General features: G+C 40.2%; 1 protein-coding gene across 1 annotated transcript in view; it reads left to right on the top strand.

Annotated features, from left to right (window-relative positions):
* Positions 1–3,779: 3,779 nt before the first annotated feature.
* LOC115764421 (low-density lipoprotein receptor-related protein 2) overlaps positions 3,780–19,543 on the top strand; it is a 128,692-nt gene continuing 112,928 nt past the window's right edge. The window contains exon 1 of the mRNA XM_030707420.1: positions 3,780–3,991. The gene's annotated coding sequence lies outside the window, so the exon portion shown is untranslated. The remainder of the gene's footprint in view (positions 3,992–19,543) is intronic.

The raw sequence follows: 19,543 nt of genomic DNA on the forward strand, positions 1-19,543 counted from the left end.
CCCCACCAACAGTCTAACCACCCTGCCCATCGTGGCCTTAAATATGCACACCCCTCGCACCCCACGCACCCCTCGCACCCCTCGCGTATTCATCGCACACATTAGCGCGGCTTTGAGAGGTACGCAATAAATCCAGCTCAAAATTATTTTCAGGGGGCGAATTCGAGGCGGTTGTGGGTTAGTAAAGTCTTAGACCGGCACGGAAATGGGCGTATAATTTTCTCGCTGGCCGCCCCTCGCAGGCTTCATATACCCACCACCCCACTCCCCATCCCCTGACTCGACATTTTCAATTTCAAGTTATGATGACATCCAAAACGGCGATACCAATTTTGATGGTGCGGTGCATAGACCCATTCCCGCACCCGTAATGAAAACGGACAGGTGCGTCAAGAGCCATAACAAGCTGCCTCCCAGTGCTCCACTTTTCGCACGTCTGTAGGTATTTCAGAAATCCCCAAATCCAATGGAGCTCTGCGTCTGTTTTGTGATTTGTGGTTAGTGGTGCGCGTTACTTGGCAATGATTAAACTTGGTTGGGTCCCTTTAAAAACATTTTTAACACTCATTCAAAAACATGCATTCGTGTATTACAATCTTTTAAGTGACCAAGTACTTTTGGGCAACTGAACAAGAAGGATTTTGGCTCGAATCGCAACCTAGTTAGTGTACGGCTCTTGTATTGTTTTATTATATATGCCAAGAAATGCTGATAATAATCATTCTTAATATCCGATATAGAATAAGCATTGAAATTCCCCGTAAAAAGCTTAGCCAAATCTTACAGAATGGCTAAAGTTGCTGTAAAGTCGTTAGTTTTGTAAATTTGATCCATGAATAAGAAACTCATTCTGGCTTTGGTTTCTCATATTTATTTTCCTTCAGTTTCATTTTCACATTTCGGCTTATTTAATAATAATTTAAATCGACAAGCATTCAAATTGACAATTACTGCGCGAGTTGAACCGCTGACTTCTCGTTTTAAGTCCGACGTTCAGAGTTTGCAAGCCCCAATTATGTCTGCCTGTCTTCTTTTTAATGCTTTTCATGCAAACTGTGACCAGCGTTTTTACCTCGAGTTTTCAAAAAGCCGTCGTGATGCTTACTTTCAAGCAGTCAATCAGTCTGTCGGGATTGTGCAAGTTGTTTATAATGTCATCCCGTGCTGATTAGAGGGCATCTACTAGTCGTCCACTTTCGGCTAGAACACTCTTGCTTGTTGCAGCGTATCTCGGGCCTTATCTAACGGCTGCGTGCGTGTCTGCGAAAACAGGTTTCACTGATTTTCAATTTCAATTGTCTTATATGCCCGAAGAGAAAGAAAAAGAGCAACAGCGAGAGCGAATCTGATCCGAATGGTCTTGAGAGGCGGCCAAGTTAATGCGTGCGTGTTTCTATCTGCGTCGTTTGCCGTTATTTGCGCACATTTACAATTTCTTTTACTCAGTGGGTGCCGTCGCCGTCGCGGGTCGGCTTGTGGGTCGATTGCAAGGTTGGGCGTTCGCCTGGTCGGTGGGTCGGTTGGTCCGTTGTCGGTCGGCCAGACGTTTAGTCGGATGGTCGGTTGGTTGGTCGGATGGTCGGTCTGTCAGTCGAATAATCGGTCGGTTGGTCGGTCTGTCAGTCGGATAATCGGTCGGACGGACGGTCGGTTGGTCGATCGGTTGGTCAGTCGGTCGGATGGTTAGACAAACTGTCGGCTCGATGGTCGGTCGGTTGGTCGGTCTGCCAGTCGGATAATCGGTCGGACTGTCTGTTGGACGGACGGTCGGTTGGTCGATCGGTCGTTTACACTATTGGTTGGTCAGGTTGGTTAGATGGTCGGTCGGTCCGTCGGACAGTCGGGCGGACGGTTGGTCAAACCGTCAGAAGGCCGGGTGGACGGTTGATAAAAACTTTCGGGCGGTTCGGCGTGTGATCGGTCGAGTGGGCGGTCGGTCGATTGGTCTGTCCGTTATCCAGTCTACAATAGATGATATAGTTGATTCTCTGAGTTTTATTTTGTCGTGGGCTTCGTGTGTGCTCTGTTTCCCACCACCCCTGTTACTCATCATGCAACGTCACTTAATTTGAACTTTGCTTTATACATGTCTTATTGTAGTCCATTTTAATACATTATTATTTTGATTTTCGCTTTCGCTGCCTTCGTCGCTGTCGCTGCGTTCATTTCATTTGTGCTTTAATTTAATGAAATCTTTACAATGTTCTATTTTCTTTTTTCCACCATTGCGTTTACGCTTCGCTCACAGTCTGATGCGGTAATTCCGAAGCGCGAGGCACTTTTCTCGAATAAATACGTCATTTATTTGTCTTGTTCATTGTGTCATGCCTAATGCTGGGATAATGGAGAATAACTTGTAGGTGTGTACAGAAAGCAGTCGAAACAGTTTTTGATCGACTGTGGCATACCCTGTAGTTTTTATTTTTACTTTCAGTTTTGCAGCTATCTCAAGACCAAAGATAACTTTACTTTTTTAATCTGTTTACAGGCTTTATGATATGAAATGCAGTTAAGCATAGGTTATACATATCCAAATCTTGCTCACTTTACAGGGTATATACCTTTCGTATTCGCATCTCGAGCTGCACTGCTTGAGCACGTGCACGTAAATCTCATGATTTACTTCTATAAAAGTGAAAATTGAATTATATTAATAATGCCAAGGCTCGTGTTCAAATGAATGCTGAAAAGCTTTTTATATAAATATACATGTGTATCTATTTACATATGCGCGCACACAAATCTACTTTAATTGCAGTTAATTTGAACATTAATTAATCTAAGTATTATTTTAATTTTCTCATTGCAGGCTTGCGGACAAACTTAAATTGTAATGGAAACACAGCGACAATAATGAATCGCATAATCTCTCTTTTCTGTTGTGCACACATATATATATATACATATATATAAAGACACACTCACACACACACACACAAAGTGCAATATTAATTTTAATTTTTGAGTGCTGATAAAAAAGTTGACGACGTCGCCGCCCGCAAAGGCGACGGCAAAAGTTCACATAAAACGGCAAAAAGTTTTTCAATTATTGTAAAAAGTGTTAAAAAACGACAAACGAATAAAAGAGAGCGAGAGTGAGTGTCAAGAGTTGGCTAGGAAAAGCGCGAGAGAGAGACAGACAGAGAGAAGAAGAGAGAGAGAGAGAGAGAGAAAGAGAGCGAGTGTGGTTGACTGTCCTGTCGAGTCGCGCAGGCAAAAGGAGCACAGCGCAGACATATCATAAATATTAATATCAATATATATATATAACATACATACTTAAAATTGTTAATTGATTTAATTGCTTTTCTATGAATATTGAAAAATTTCTATATAATCATATATATACACAGAAATTGCATTTAAATATCGTTAATTGCTTTTTTAATTGGTCAGTGCTGCAAAATTGATCGAGCTTGATACGAAGTGGAGCCAAGCGGCAATTCAGTGTTAGAAAGTGTTTAAAAATTCCGCTCAGCTGCCACACAGCTAAACAAACTTAAAGAAAAACAACAAGAAAAGAAGAAGAAGAAGAAAACAACAACAACAATCCAAAAAAAAAAAAAAGAACTGAGCAAACAAAAGACAAACAACTGACAAGTGGCCAAAGACAACGCCAAAATGAATCCGAGGCCCGTGGGCATTGGATTCGGATGCGGCCGCAAACCACCCAACAATGCCAAGATGCGTTCCCGATGGCCGCCACCAACAACACTGTCAGCAATTGCTGCAACAGCAGCAGCAGCAACAACAACAACAACAACGAAAACGACAACTGCAAACGGAGTGACAACAACAGCAACCAGAAAACTAATACAACATCAACAACAACAACAACACAGCAAACATTGGAGCAGTCCTTGCTCGCAATTGATCAACCTTCTCGTCCTTACACTGGCCATTGTAGCTCTTAATAGCTTGGATAGCTTCCTGCCGGCACCGGCCGCGGCAACGCTGGTCGGCGATACGCGACTTCGTCAGAATCCAACAGGTAAGCTAGTAATTTTATTTGAATATCATCGCAATTATTTGTATTTCAAGTATTTCAATATCCCAAAATCCATTTATTAATATTTTAAGTTGACAATTCTGAAGTTTTCTTTTTGTACAAAAGTACTTTTTTACAAAAACAAAACAAAAAAAAGCAAAAATTATTCAAATTCTTAAAAGTGCCTTTAAAAGATAATATTGAACCGTCCGCTTGCTCAATTTTTGGCATAATCAAGTTGTTTCAGTTGATCGGATCACTGAGCTCTATGTTTTGGGTTCGAACTTCTGAGAAAACGCAAGACTGCACATGTTTCTGCACGTTTGAACCGGCAGCTGCGCTTAAATTGGTGCACACAAATCAGCCCAACAATTGAGAGCTATAACTGGGAACAGAGTATTGCGCAGTCGTGGGACTTACACATTTATTTGAGTTTAAGTCTCGTTTGAATGATCTCATTTCTCCTTGTAGATGTTTCGATCCGTTGGCAGGTAAGACCCGCAACAGGGATTGGCTGCAAAGACCTTGTCTGAGTAGACTGTTGTAGAATGTTGAAGCATTTGCGAATCGCACCTCAATTTTGGCAATTAAATGCCCAACAAAGCTTTTCAACTGATTTCAACTTGAACAACAAAAATTAATGCACAAATAACTTGCACTATATTTCCATTGTCCTCTTGTAATGAAAATGTGTGTGTGTGTGTGTGTATGTGTGTTTGTGTGTATTAGTTGCCCAGTAAAACTTGATTCCGATCCGAAACAAAACGTTTTTATAGAGAAACCAAATTGTACGATATCTTAAGTGCAAGCTGGCAACAAAGAGGCATGAAAGAATCTGAATTATGCAGCGACGAAATCAGGAGGTGGCGCATAATTACATTGACATGCTCGAGTCCCTGAGTCGCATTTGGAGTCATGAAAAATACCTGACTTTAGCAACGGCAACTTCATGTCTTGCCTTTTGAAACAAGTTAATAAGCAATTGTTTTTCACGATTTCATGCACAGATTGGCATTTCAAATTAAAATTGTGATTACATGAGGTATAACTGGCAAGACATATTTATTTTTTCTCTTTCCGGGAAACACTCTGCACTTCTGCAAAGATCTGCTGGGTGGTCGTGTCACTCGGAATCTGTGCGCCTGTGTTGCACTCATAATTTGCCCGCAGCATGACCAACATTTCACACACTTACACATATACATATGTATATATATATGAGGAGTACGCATAACAGAGATAGAGAGAGTGAGAGAAAGTTGCAGTTAGGGGCGCCCCAAAGCCGGCGGTGTGGTAAGCTAAGCCGCACAAAGTTTAGTTGCGGGCGAAAAGTTATGACAAAAAAGATAGGAAGTCGAAAAAGAAAGCCGCATGGCAAACGTCAAGGGCACAAGAAAGAAAAGAAGCGAAACCAACATATTGTCCACAAAAGAAAATTTATACATAAAATTACAAAAATTACTTCGGAAAAATGTAAAATATGTACGTACATATGCATGCAGACAGTTGCTTTGTTACACCGCAGCTTTTAATTTTCTCTAAGCCCAGATAGACTTAACACATGTTCATACTTATACGGCATATGGAAAATCTCAGCAAACTATTTTGCATATATTCTCCATTTTACTATTTTATCCAAGGTTTTAAGAATAAATTCGTACTATTCACATTTCATGCAGCACAACCTTGAAATCACTGTTTCTGAGCTGAAAGTGTGAATTTAAAGTGAATTCAATACCGAATTTTCCGAATCGTTGAGACACGTTTTCATTCGTTTAAAATGTAAATTCTTACGAAAAGTTGTTGTTACATTTTGTTGTTGTATTTTCCGCAAAGTACGAAGCACATCAAATGCGTTTTAATCATATCTTTAGAAAAGACCTTTAAACCGATCGGCTGGTGCTCAAAATAGTTTCATAATAAACGTCTTCCACGAATATTCCGCACTTGCGGGTGAAATTTTTCAAAACCTTTCGAATATTCAACCGATAATTCCCTATTCCTATTTGGGCTGCGTGTATTTTCCAAAAAGTCAAATTAGCTTTTACTTAGATCTTAAAAAAACGACTTTAAAACAGATTGGCTGGTGTTCAAAATAGTTTCATTATAAAAGTATTCATTCTCATCCAACTATCAGTTAGTCTGACTAGGCCGTCAGTCAGTCAACAGTCATTCAGTCAGTCAGATCGTTTAATATATATATATACATATGTACATATATACAGACTTGATCGGTTCGCAATCACGGTTTTATTGCAAATTTATAACAAAAATTATATTTTTTATGAAGAGACGCAAGCCTTGTCATAAAACCCGAACACCCGTATCAGCGTGCCCATAAAGACACAAACACACACACACACACACACACTCAGACGGGCGCCCACACAGAGAAGTGAAAAGTGTGGCCGAGTTGATGTTGTTGCTTCGGTAATGTTTGCTGTTGTGGACTCTCCCTTTAAATAATTCGTTTTGTTGTTGCTTTGTTATCGTGGTTGCCTGTTGCCAGAAATTATGAATCAGGAAGTCTTAATAAGCGCAATTTCAAGTCATTATTCACATAGAGAACGCTCGCCACATCTTTGGCGAGAACAGAACAGAAAAAATGACGACAACGTTAAGTTGTAGCTGTAGTAGGGCTTGCTACATACGAACACATGCATACATGCATACATGCATACATGCACATATTTATAAAGATATATGTATATTAACTATCGGTGTCCAGCCACACGAGCTGGCGAAAAACTGTTGTTCGTGTGTGTGTGTGTGTGCGTGTGTGTGCGTGTGTTGTGTGAATTACAGGGGCGTCGTGCTGCAGTTGCTATTGCCGTTGATTTTAATTAAGTGAAACGTTTAATGTGCGCCACAGATTTGTGTGTTCGCGCCCTTGATGCTGGCCCAAGGGCGGGCTGGGGCGGATGGTGTAGGTCGTTAGCTATAGCAGTTCGATGGCCAGTCTGGGGCAAAAGAACTTTAGTGAGACAAGTGTTGATCAAATTGTTTTAAGTGGATCTCCAGAACAGCGGCATGTGTGCAGGCAGACAGACAGACAGACGGGCACACATATTAACACAGTACGTCTGTATGTATTGTATGCATGTGTGCATGCCTGCCTATGCACACATGTACAGCTTTGATCATTCACAGTTTTGATGCGTCTGACTGTCATGCGGTGAGCGCCTGATTTGAATTGCCGTCATAATCACTAATCTAGTTATTAAAAGCTCGCTTCTGCCAGCTGCTAAGCGTCGCTCTTTCTCTCTTTCTTTCGCACTTCGTTCTCCCTCTGCTTCTTCACGCCGCTGGCCAAGTGCAAGTCCAGTGCAGTCATGTGACAAACAGCATGACAAACAGCCAGCTAGTCAATGTGCAGTTTCTCTCACTTCCCATTTCGCATTATTTTTCTGCTGCTGCTGCTGCTGCAGCCAACTGTTGTTGTTGCTGCCGCTGGTACTGCTGCTACTCCAGCAACAATCAAACAGCAACACAAAGTCATTTAATGCAATTTGCTGATTGCGCTCTATGCTGTTATTATTGTGTGCTCCTCTTGTGTTGTTGCTGTTGTACCTTTTGACATTTGAGCAGAGCTTTGCACAGACCTAACAGTGCATTCCGCCTCACTCACACTCACACTCGCACTCTGTCGCTCTCGGTCTTACACTCATGACAGTGCATGGGTGGCTGGCGCCAAAGTGCAAAAGGCAAAAGAAGAAATGACTTTAATGGCATTTAATAAACAGCATACAACAAAAATTTGCCCAAGCAGTGTGAAGAAGAGGAAGAGCAGACGACAAAAGGCAAACGGCAATCGGGCTGGCAACCAGACAGGCTGACGCAACCGGATTCAAATTCCAGTTTCAATATGACAGACGCCTAAGAGAATGCAGCTGCTGCTGCAGTCACAGCATTTGACTCTGTGCTGCTGCTGCTGTTGCATCTTGTGGGTCGCATCAATATCAATGTGCTAGTTACAGAGTGACACCCATTCAACCCGGCAACGGCAGCACCTGAAGCTGCAACTGTGACTTGTTTCACCTCCGCGGTTTATGACGACGTCATCATGTTACTCAGCCTTACATAATGCACGTTGGTATTGGCCAAGCCGAGTGCCAAGAGCTAAGAGCCAAGTGCCGAGTGCCGAGTTCCATCTCACGAGATAGACACAATTGTCCATTCCCATGAATCGCGTTTGTTATATTGTAGTACTAATAGTTAGTTGCCGGCGTTGCCCGGCTCAATTTCACCAGCTCTTTTTTTCTCATTTTCTAATTTTCATTTATTTTTTTAAATAAATTATATGTAAAAGAAAAAAAATGTATTCAACTTAAAAATGAATATAGTTTTTGAGTATAAAATAAGTTATAAAATTTTTGTTAACTGGCAGTCTCAGCTCCAGGTTTCGTAGCTCTTGCAGTCAGTCAGTCATTCATTCACTCAGGTAGTCTGTCAATCATTCATTTTAACAGCAGTCAGTCAGTCAATGATTCAGTCAGTCAGTTAATGATTCAGTCAGTCAATCATTCATTCATTCAGCCAGCAGCCAATCATTCATTCATTAGTCATCCATTCAGTCACCTAGTCAATCTTTCATTTATTCAGTCAGTCAGTTAGTCAGTCAGTCAGTCATTCATTCAGTCAGTCAGTCAATGATTCAGTCAGTCAGTTAATGATTCAGTCAGTCAATCGTTCATTCATTCAGCCAGTCAGTCAGTCATTCAGTTAGTTAGTCAATCATTCATTTAGTAAGCATTTAGTAAGTTCATCATTCAGTCACCTAGTCAATCATTCATTTATTCAGTCAGTCAGTTAGTCAGTAATTCAGTCCGTCAGTCAGTCATTCACACATTTTTTCAAGCAACAGTTATTTATTCCGTCAGTCTGGCAGTCATTCAGTGATTGAATGATTCAGTAATTCAGTCCGTAAGTCAATCATTCATTCAGTCAGCCAATCAGTCATTCAATGAGGCAGTCAGTCAGTCCGTAAGTCAATCATTCATTCAGTCAGCCAGTTATTTAGTCAGTCTTAAGGCTTAAAAAAGTTCGACACGCTTTGATGAAGTGGGAAATTAGACTAATTTGTGGGCGGGAAGCGTTGACATATACATACACACATAATTGCTGGGCACTTAATATATGAATATGCAGATGTATCTATGTATGTACACACATACCTAATGTACATGCACACATATGTGCATGTATACATATACATATATGCTCTTCAGTGCCAGGTACTACTTGAATGCTCTTCTGGTTGTCGTTTGGCCTTTAATCCACGTCGCTGTCGATGCCAGCAGCAGAAGAAGCAGCAGCAGCAGCAACAGCAGCAATTGCAATTGCAGAAGCAACCGCAGCAGCAGCAGCAGTAGAAGTCGACGCCATTGCTGCTACTTCTACTGCTTCTTCTTCATCACAAACACAAACGCAGAAAGACACAAAGGCAACGGCCAGTGGGTGGCTGTGGGTTGCTCCGGCTGGTGACCGCAAAGTTAATTGCACTGTGTGTATGTGTGCGTGTGTGTCTGCTTGAGTGTGTGTGTGTGTCTGCGCATGTGTGCGTGTGTTGCCTTCTGTAGTTGTTGCTGTTGCGGCCGCTCGCCCGTTGCGGGCAAATAACTTTGCTAATACTTTGACCGAGCCAACAACTTTTATGAGAGCTTTGAGCGCAGCTTTCGCTGCGGTTGCATGCTACTCATACACACACACACACACAGACATACACACTCACCCACAGGTACGCAGGCGGCAGCATTCACGTCTCATGTTGAGCTCATGGTCACAGTAGTTCTTAAAGATGAAATGAAGCGAATGGGCAAAATTATAAGTGGCATCCAGGGAGACAGACGGATATGCAACCAGCTGTTGGGAGTAGAGCTGTCAAAACTTGTAAGGATGCAGCAAGTAGCAGCTACGTTTTGCAGCCAAACAAAGGTAAAATCTCGAGGAGTGTTGTGTGCCCAAGGTGGCCACACTCATCGTATACGTAACATAGTTTAAAACTGCTGGTTCAAACCGCCCAAGAGATGCTCGTTTCTTTGAGTTTTGCAATACAGTCTTCAATATGAAGCGGCTCTTAGACTAAGTCAGTTGCCCAACAGTTCTTAACCAAAACCGGGGCAATGTATGTGCTAAGCCAGGTGCTTGAGCTGAATTAGGTAGTTCGAATTATGCTACCTCATGCTAATAACATTTAAATGTTGTCAGAATAATGTTAAACAAAACTGGAATAACAGTTCAATGTTAAGTGCTGAAATCACTCAACAGAAGAAACGAAAAAGAAAAGAATCAATGGGAAACAAAAAAAGTTGCATGGTTCGAGTGAAACTGCAATTGCAACTAAAACCTGGCATTGGTAAGTGACAACGACAATAACAGCGGGCGCCTGGCTAAGAGTCAGAGTCTGAGGCAGACGCTGAGTAGCTTTGCCTATTAGATTACCTGTGTCAACAGCGTCGCAAATTACAGTGCGACGAGGCGGCCGTAACCAGTTTTAACTGCATTTCCAACAGCAACTTGTAGCAAGTTCCACGCATACACAGACACACACACACACACACATACACACATATAACAAGTTGGCATCCACATGCCGCTCACTTTGGGGCAGCGCTGCTGTTGCTGCTGCAGCCGCAGTCGCAGTCACAGCCGCTGTTGACATCACTGTTAACGTCAGCAGCGACGTTGAGCTTTGCGCTTGGCTGGCTGGCTGGCTGGCTGGCTGGCTTGCCTGCCGCCTGTCCCCCTTATCTCTTCCTGAGGATGTCTATCATCCAACTTTAGAGATTGCAATGCTAAATTGTAATCCTCTCATTTCGTGCTCATCAGCCAATAAGCCCCGCTATTGCTTTCGCAAAGGAAATTATTCTTTGCTGAATCAGCTTATTTATTCAACCGATTGGTCTTTCTTATATGACTCAGTTGATATGAATACAGCTATTAATTTTTTTTACATCACCCTAATCTCCCTCTTAGATGTGTGTATTCCTAAGTCAATTCCTTCGACTACTTTTTCAAAACCACCCTGGTTTACTACCAGATTATCACATCTAAAAAATGTAAAATCCAAATATTTTAAAAAGTTTAAAAAGTCTGGTTCGTGTACAGACTTGGCTAAATATTCCATAGCCAAGTCGAACTTCTTTCTTCTTAATTCTCAATGCTATGAGAATTATCTAATACGTTGTAAAAGACAATTTTCCCGAAATCCGAGACAGTTTTATAATTTTGTAAACTTGAAGCGTAAATCTTCAAGTTTGCCATCTTCTTTTTTTCTTGGCTTGGATAAAGCTAGCAATGACACTGATTCTGCTAACCTGTTTGCTAATTTTTTCCAATCAACTTACTCTTCAGTCTGTCCTAATACTAATGCTTACCCTTATACTATTTCTTCCGCAAGTTATATACCTCCTCTAATTATTTCACACTCCTCTCTCCTATTAGCTATAAACTCTTTAAAGTCTTCTTACTCTCCTGGGCCGGACAATATTCCTAGTTGTCTTCTCAAGGAGTGTAGTTCTTCCCTTCTTTATCCATTGCTAAAGCTTTTTAATCTATCCCTTGAAACTTCTGTCTTTCCATCTCTTTGGAAAGAATCTTATATCATTCCTCTTCACAAGAAAGGTGGGAAGTCTGATATACAAAATTACAGGGGCATTGCAAAACTGTCCGCTATTCCTAAATTATTTGAAAAAATAATCACTTCGAATTTGCAGCATTTCTGCAAATCAGTTGTTTCCCCTGTTCAACACGGATTCGTAAAGAATCGGTCAACTACGACCAATCTGCTTGAGTTTACTTCCTTGGTAAACGATGCTTTCCTTTCGAAAATGCAAACTGATGTCATTTACACTGACTTCAGTAAGGCGTTTGACTCTGTGCACCATGACATTTTACTTTTTAAACTTGACCGAATAGGTTTCCCCCTGTCTCTTCTGCTTTGGATTAATTCTTATTTAAAAGGTAGGACCCAAAGAGTAATGCTGAGGCTGACTACCTCTAAACGGGTTCACGTTACTTCTGGTGTTCCTCAAGGTAGTCATCTTGGACCTTTACTCTTTACCCTTTTTATAAATGATCTCCCCTCTGTCATATCACATGCCCGTGTACTCATGTATGCGGACGATGTCAAACTTTTTCTATCATACACTAATCCCCTACATCATTCTCGTCTACAAGACGATTTGAACGCTATGCAACTATGGTGTTCTGCCAATCAATTGCATCTAAACTGTTCAAAGTGTATGTTTATGACTTTTAATCGTACTACACCTTATCTTGTCAGTTATACAATCGACAATATCCCTTTGCAACGTATACTAACAGTTAAGGATCTAGGCGTAATTTTTGATTCTAAACTCTGTTTCAATCTTCACATAGATACCATCGTTAATGAGGCAAAAGGTGTACTTGGATTCATTAAACGATGGTCTAAAGAGTTTAACGATCCTTTTATAACAAAACTTCTGTACATCTCTCTTGTTCGCCCTATCCTTGAATACTGCTCTTGCATTTGGTCTCCACAGTATAACAACAGCCAGGATCGTATTGAATCTGTTCAGAAGCAATTTCTGCTTTTTGCCTTACGAGGTTTAAATTGGGACCCTAATCTTCGGTTGCCATCCTACTCCAGCAGACTGCTTCTTCTCAACCTTCCGTCGTTAACCAACCGTAGGACAATTCTCGGTGTTGTCCTTCTACATAAGTTGATTATTGGCGACATAGATTCTCCTTTTCTGCTAGGGCGTCTTCAATTCTCTGTTCCGGCTAGACCAACCAGAAATTATCGCCCCTTTTTACTATCTACGTGCACAACAGACTACGCTATGCACAATCCTTTTCGCGTGCTATGTAAAAATTATAATAGTTTGCATCACGCTTTCTCTACCGAACTGTCTCTACCCCTAATAAAATCGTTGCTTTCAGGATACCTTCGGGAAGTCGCTGACCATTCCCAGCTATGAGCAGGGGCATAGCTTGCCGGACAGGCTGAAAAATTTTTCCCCCACCGGGTCGGTGATTTCCCATTACTTTTCTTTCTGTCCTATCTACTTAACACTCTTTATCTAACTTACATTGCTTTACTTTATTAACAATTCTTCTTACTTTCATTTTTCCTATTTATTGTATTTTCTTTATTAATATAGCAAATTAAGATTATTTTAATGCTACTTGAAAACACTTTTTTCCTACTTACAACCTTCTGCTTAGATGTAGGCTCTAATAGCGTCACTGACAAAATTAGCTGTGAAAAGGGGCACAGCTGGCCGGACTGGCAAATAAAACACCTCCATCGGTCGGTGATGCTATTTAGAAAATTGTATCCTTTAACTAGGCTTTTAGCATAAAATTCTATTGTATATTCTATTGAATAATGAGGAAGACACTCGTTTTGTCGACCATTAATAAATAAATAAATAAATAAATAAATAAAAAATCGTTGCCCCTACACCCGACGCCCAATGCTTGGCTGAGGCTAGCCGGCCGGTTGTTATTGCTGTTGTTGTTGTTGTTGTTGTTGTTGTTGTTGTTGCTGCTGCTGCTGTTTGTTTGTTTTTTTGTTTCGTCTCCATTTGCGTTGCGTATCGTTAGTCGCTGTTTGTAGCAACGATTCGGTTCGTTGATGATGTGCTTGTGGCGTTGGGTTAAGGGGCAAGGATGCAGGGGGCTGGCTGCTCGGAAGGCGTGCGATGCCGGTAATAACATCCATAGGTCGACTGGTCGGTCTGTCGATTTGTCGTTTCGTCTCAACCACAGCATTGGCTCGGTCACATGTTTCTCTCTGACACGACTCGCTCACCCGCTCTCCTCTATCTCTCTCTCTCTCTCTCTCTCTCTCTCTGTTTTCCTTCGTTCCCTTTTCGTTGTCTCGTGCTGTAGCTGCTCGCTTGATCGCCAAGGTATTTTCTTGCTGTATATCGTTTCATTGTTGTTGTTGTTGTTGTTGCTGTTCGCTTGATATAAACAATATTTTCTCGTTGTTGTTGTCGGCGTTTCTTTATTGCCTCTTTGTGTGCGCGCGTTGTGTATGTGTATTTGTTGTTGTTATTGCTGTTTTTCGTTTTTTTTTTCCTCTTTCTGTTATTGTTGTTTTTTGCTTCTCGTTCAGCATTCGGTGCCTGGCACCGGCGATCACCGCTTTAAGCTGCGACAGCCGCCAACCAACAACAAAAACAACAATAATCACAGTGCATGTGCACCGCTATTGCTACACACACGCACACATACACACACGCACGCACGCGCACACACTCACACGCAGCAAGAGAAAACAAGTACGAATGCCGTAGGAATGCTGGGTAGCACTCGATTTGGAGATACCCTGTAGCCGATGGCCATGGAACAGGAGTGTGGTGATTGTCAGTTAGTCAGCTCACTTTGTGGTATATATGTATATATATATATATATATATATATATATATGCCACTTGTGAATATATTATTTTCAGGGGTAACGCTGGGCGGATGCCACATTTGGGCGAGCATTTTTGAGCATTTGCTCCTGGATATTAGCAAATGTCCTGATGGACTCATTCCGAGCCTGTAGTTCAGCTTAAATGAGGCACACAAAGATTAGGCCTACCTTGAGAGACGTTCGCATGACAGGTTAAGGATAATGCAGTTTTCTGTAAATTGACTGACCACCAATTAATGGGTAGGAGCATTTCGGCTGATTGCTTGACATATTTCGTCTGGATCCAAGCTGCAGTTGGCACAGTTGCCAAACTCGTATCGGTTCTGACACCCTGTTCAAATTGTAATCTCCTATAGAGGCAGGACAGGCGCACTGACGCAGGCGCAGGCGCAATGTGCAAGCGGTCCTTCAAAATTAACTAATAATACTTTTATTGGTAGGCCTGTGCAACAATATTATGCCAGCGGGATCTGAGGTCATCTTGTATAAAACTTATGACAGTAACGAAATGCTGAGCTTCGATGATAAAACTGCAAGGGTTTGCCTCCTAGAAATGGTAACTGAAATACTTTCCTTAATCCTTGTAGAAGTGGTTCCCTAAGGAGCTCGTTGCTTGATACTTGGCGTTGATTCTGGTTTGTTTCACTTGGCTGGACTGGTATTGGATTAGCTGACTCTAATGCGATTATCTCTTATACAGAAACTATAAACTAGAACTATTTAGAAATTTAAGCAGTATTTTTTTGTGTCAAATAACAGAATGGTTCAATTCAGGTGTTCTAATGGTAAATAAAAGAGTGAAAGCCCTGGTTCAAACCAGTTTGGCATCAACCCGATTTGCATTCTTGCTAATAGCTTTATATTTTCCTTTTCACATTTGCACATATTTTGTTTCGCTTTAAGAGGACTTAATTATTCACAGTATTAAATCATTTTTTGTACACAACACATCAGATTGCATTGAACATTGCATTGCAAACAAAAATATTGTTTGTATTGTAGTTTATTTTTTCTCTTTACAAATAAATATGTTATTCGAAAAGCTTATTAAGATGATTCTGTTGAAGCATTTTATTTACGTTTGCCTTCAGATATTTTTTAGTGACCTTCATAATGAATTTATATTGAGTTGTGCACAATTGCATTTCTTTTTTCTTTTTTTTTTTGTACTGCATTGCATTTAGCTGGAAAGAACCTGCATTTCATTTCGAAATAAATAATGTTGCACTTTGATTACTGTTAAAGCAATTTATATTTTTTATTACATACAAATTCATTGAGAGACGCGCGTGTGCAAAGGTGCAAATAAATCAATATAATATCTACTGAATGCACCTTGATTGCACTTTGAATTTGAATTTCGAAAAAGCTTGTGTTGTATTTCAATGGAATGCCGGATCAATTCGATAATATTTAATTATAGAAAGCTGGCAAAACGAAACATATGTCAAATGTAAAATGCCCGATTTTCCAATGCCACAGATCAGAACTAAGCTCAGTTCAATGGCTAGAGTCTTGGCATTAAAACCACTTCAGACTCTGTTAACAATGTATATGTTCGAGTATTGTGTCCGAGCTAAAAAACTATTATATTCATGTCAAATGTCAAAAAAGTATATATATATATATCTAAATATTACGAGAGCTTGATGCTCGATATCCTTGATATCCTGTAGCCAATGTCGTGTTGACCCAAATGTGTATATACTATGCGAAAGCGCAGGGCTTTTCCTTTGAAAAATTACTGATCAGTCTATATTTGACGAGAACAATTCTGGGATTTCTAGCTTCGAAAAAATCTAATCTGTAAATTGATATATATCGATTTTGTGAAAACTCTGCGAATTATTTCAAATATGCCAAGACTTGGCTTTCAAGCTTCGAAAAAACAAAGTCTGTCAATCGATATATATTGAAATTGTAAAAACGCAGCGAATTGTCGATTATTTTATGTAAACTCTGCACTTTAGATTTCCCGAGATCGACGCGATCGTATAGTTCAGTCCCTCTCAAAGATGGCGATAAAGCCTCTTTTTGTGAGCTAGAGGTCTACTGGGAAGGGGCAAAGACCACAGAAGTAAGAAGAAAAACACGTCACTTAACTTAAATTTAGAGATTTTTAAGATGTGAAGTAAAGTCAGAGGTTTTATATAAAAAATAAAGGCAACCTCTAATATAGATAAACAAGCGGACTCCATCGACTCAATCCCTCGTGCAGTTAGGGCATTTATATATGTACTTTGAGGAGTCAGACAAACCTTCTGCTGCCCCTCTTTTATAATACATTTGCACACAGCCGTTAAACCCGTTTTACCCATTTGAAAACACGCACTTGGATATCAACTGGGATTTGCATACTTTATAAGCACACATCTAGGCAATTTTATTAGGCAGGCAGCTCGCTGTTTATCTCTTCTTGAGCGCCAACATGCGTCAGCTTGTTCGTATACCCTGTAATTAAGAGTAGGGTATATAAAGTAAATAAAATATTCTCATTGTTGCGTGTCTTTTGCGGCAAGCTAAGGTTTTCATTTGATGCATTTTGAACTTTTATTAAGCTGTGGATTACGTGACGTATACGCAACGAAAAATCGCAATTCTTTTGCATCCCTCATCAATGTTGTTGATGGCAAAAATGGATGCGGCCCATTTGATATGTACTGGCGAAATTTGATATATGACACAGCTAATAAATGCGAGCTGTATTATAATCAAAGTTCTTATGTATTTATTGTTTCTACAATTGTTTATCATAGACAAAATGATTTCCTGCTCATGCATTATAAATGTATAGCTTTCCTACCTATATATATTTATATATATATATATATATATATGGGTATATATATAGTTATATACGTAGATGTATGGTTATAGGAGACATGTCATGTGTTCAATGCAAAATCACATTTCATGGACTCGGCTGTTGCTGTGCGGGGTAGTTGAATGCCTTTTTTCTCTAACTGGTAATTACCTTGAGCGCAGTTGATAAAACTGTCATGTGACACACAATGATGGCGATACAGTAATGAGAGGGGGGGGGGGGGGGGGGGGGGGGAATTGGCAAGGGGCTTGGAGCTGTGGAGATGCTTCTCAATGTCTGTTTATACTTTATTTGCTGGGCACGTTTAATGCGGCGTATACGTAATGTGCGTTTACATGTTGCATTCTAACTGTGCTTTCTACTGCCTGTCGCTGTCTCTGAGTAACAGTTAATTGTTTGTTAAATAATTAATTACACACACACACACGCATACACACACACACACACACACACACCTACACACGCATACCTAGCATTTCTAACGAGACATCGGCTGCCATAAACGTCATTGCCGAGCTTTTGATTAGGGCTCACAATGGCAAATGGAAAAACTGTTGCCCATATGCGCCTATAGAGTTACCGAATCGATCGACAACAACAAAAAGAAAAATAAGAGAAAATACCTTTTTGTATTCGCGCTGTTTTCTATTGACAGTCAGACAATATGCTGTCCTATTTGTCCTAATGATGCGAAAAAAAACTGGGCTAAAAAACTTTAGCCCGAGGTATACGCAATGTGAGAGGATCTGTGTCGTATGTCTGTGTGTCTGTGCGTGAGTGTGTAGTGAGTGTGTATGTGTGCGTGTGTGACGGACTTTGTGCATATCTATGCTGCCTATATAAAAATATATCAATTTGTTCAACTTAACGACTCGTGTTTTCTTGTTCAAAATGAAATTAATACGTTCGTAATGAGAATTTCGAACAAAATTTAATTAAGCATGCTTCAAACCTTGTCTGCAAAACTATCGATGACACTGTGGAAATATGTCCATAAAAAAAATGTATATATATATATAAATGTAATTTGTATATATTTTTTATATTATTGCAAAACGAGTTTCAAAATGTGAACGTTGTCAGGCGTCAATTTAATTATATAATTATTTAATTTTATTTTTTGTGTTCACTTTTGAAGCCGCTTCAATAAAGGCTTTATATAATCTCCCAAAAGTAATCCGTTTTGTCTTATACACACATATATTATATGTATGAATAAGTATGTGTATGGTATGTATATACCCTAACTTATAGCCACAGTTTTCGAGCTAAGGTCTGCAAATATGATAAAGTAGTTGTTCAATACGTTCCACTAAAAAGGTCGATCATGTTCCAGCCTTAATAATAAAGAATATTTATTTTCGATGAATAAAAAGAAAGTAGGGTAGCGTGCAGTTGGTTAGCTGTTGCATAAAAGAAATATTGATATGATGAAGTAGTTTACCGAAGCTGCCTACTCAAAAGTGCGAACATGTTCTAGACTCAATAATAAAAAATGTTTTTTTTCCGACTGATTAAATTAAAATAGAGTTGCACGCAGTCAGTTATAGCTGGAATCACTGACTTTTAGCTTTTGCATAAGGGATAGCTTCAGTATTCGTGAGGGCAGCCTTGCTCTGAGTACAGGGTATCGCGTGAAGCGAACTTACTTGTGATTTTTGCCTTAAGCTTCCTGCTCAAAAAGTCGACCAGACTCAATAATAAAGTAGATTTATCTACGATCTATAATCAACGTAGAGTAGCGCGCAGTTGCTATTGCAGAAAACAAAGATTGAATTTATGTGGGCCAACAGCTAGGTACTACTCAACAGGGTATTGCGCCGTCGGGCACACGCAATCGCAGCGTACTTACTTGTGCCTTTTGCCTTGAGTTTGAGTTAATAAAATATTATTATAGTTGCTTTCTGACTGGGCTTAAAGCGGCTTTTCTCTCATATCACGATTATTTGCCGCTGCTTCACTTTGTTGCCATTTTTAATACAATAGAATGCTATAAGCCGCATGCTGCTGCTGCTCAGCGGAATAAAGCTTTAAAATATTCCCTTTGGCTGAGCAAATATCTGAACAAAACGGCATTTAATCGATTTTGCTAGCTGCTCCCGCACGCCCGCACGCCCGCCAACTCGTTGTTAATCATTCAGTCCACCTTTTGTATTATGCAACTTTGTTTTGCCCGCTTGTTAGTATTTTATTTATTCAAATGAAAAACTGAACCGAAAATGGCCCAGCAAAATGCATCAGTTTGTTTTTGTCTTTTTTTTTTTTATCAATTTTTTGCCACATAAAATGCGCAAGCAATTTTCGGTGATGCGACAAC

Source organism: Drosophila novamexicana, unplaced genomic scaffold (assembly GCF_003285875.2).
Source record: "Drosophila novamexicana strain 15010-1031.04,08,12 unplaced genomic scaffold, DnovRS2.1 tig00000820-arrow-pilon, whole genome shotgun sequence".
In the NCBI taxonomy this organism is placed as follows: domain Eukaryota; kingdom Metazoa; phylum Arthropoda; class Insecta; order Diptera; family Drosophilidae; genus Drosophila; species Drosophila novamexicana.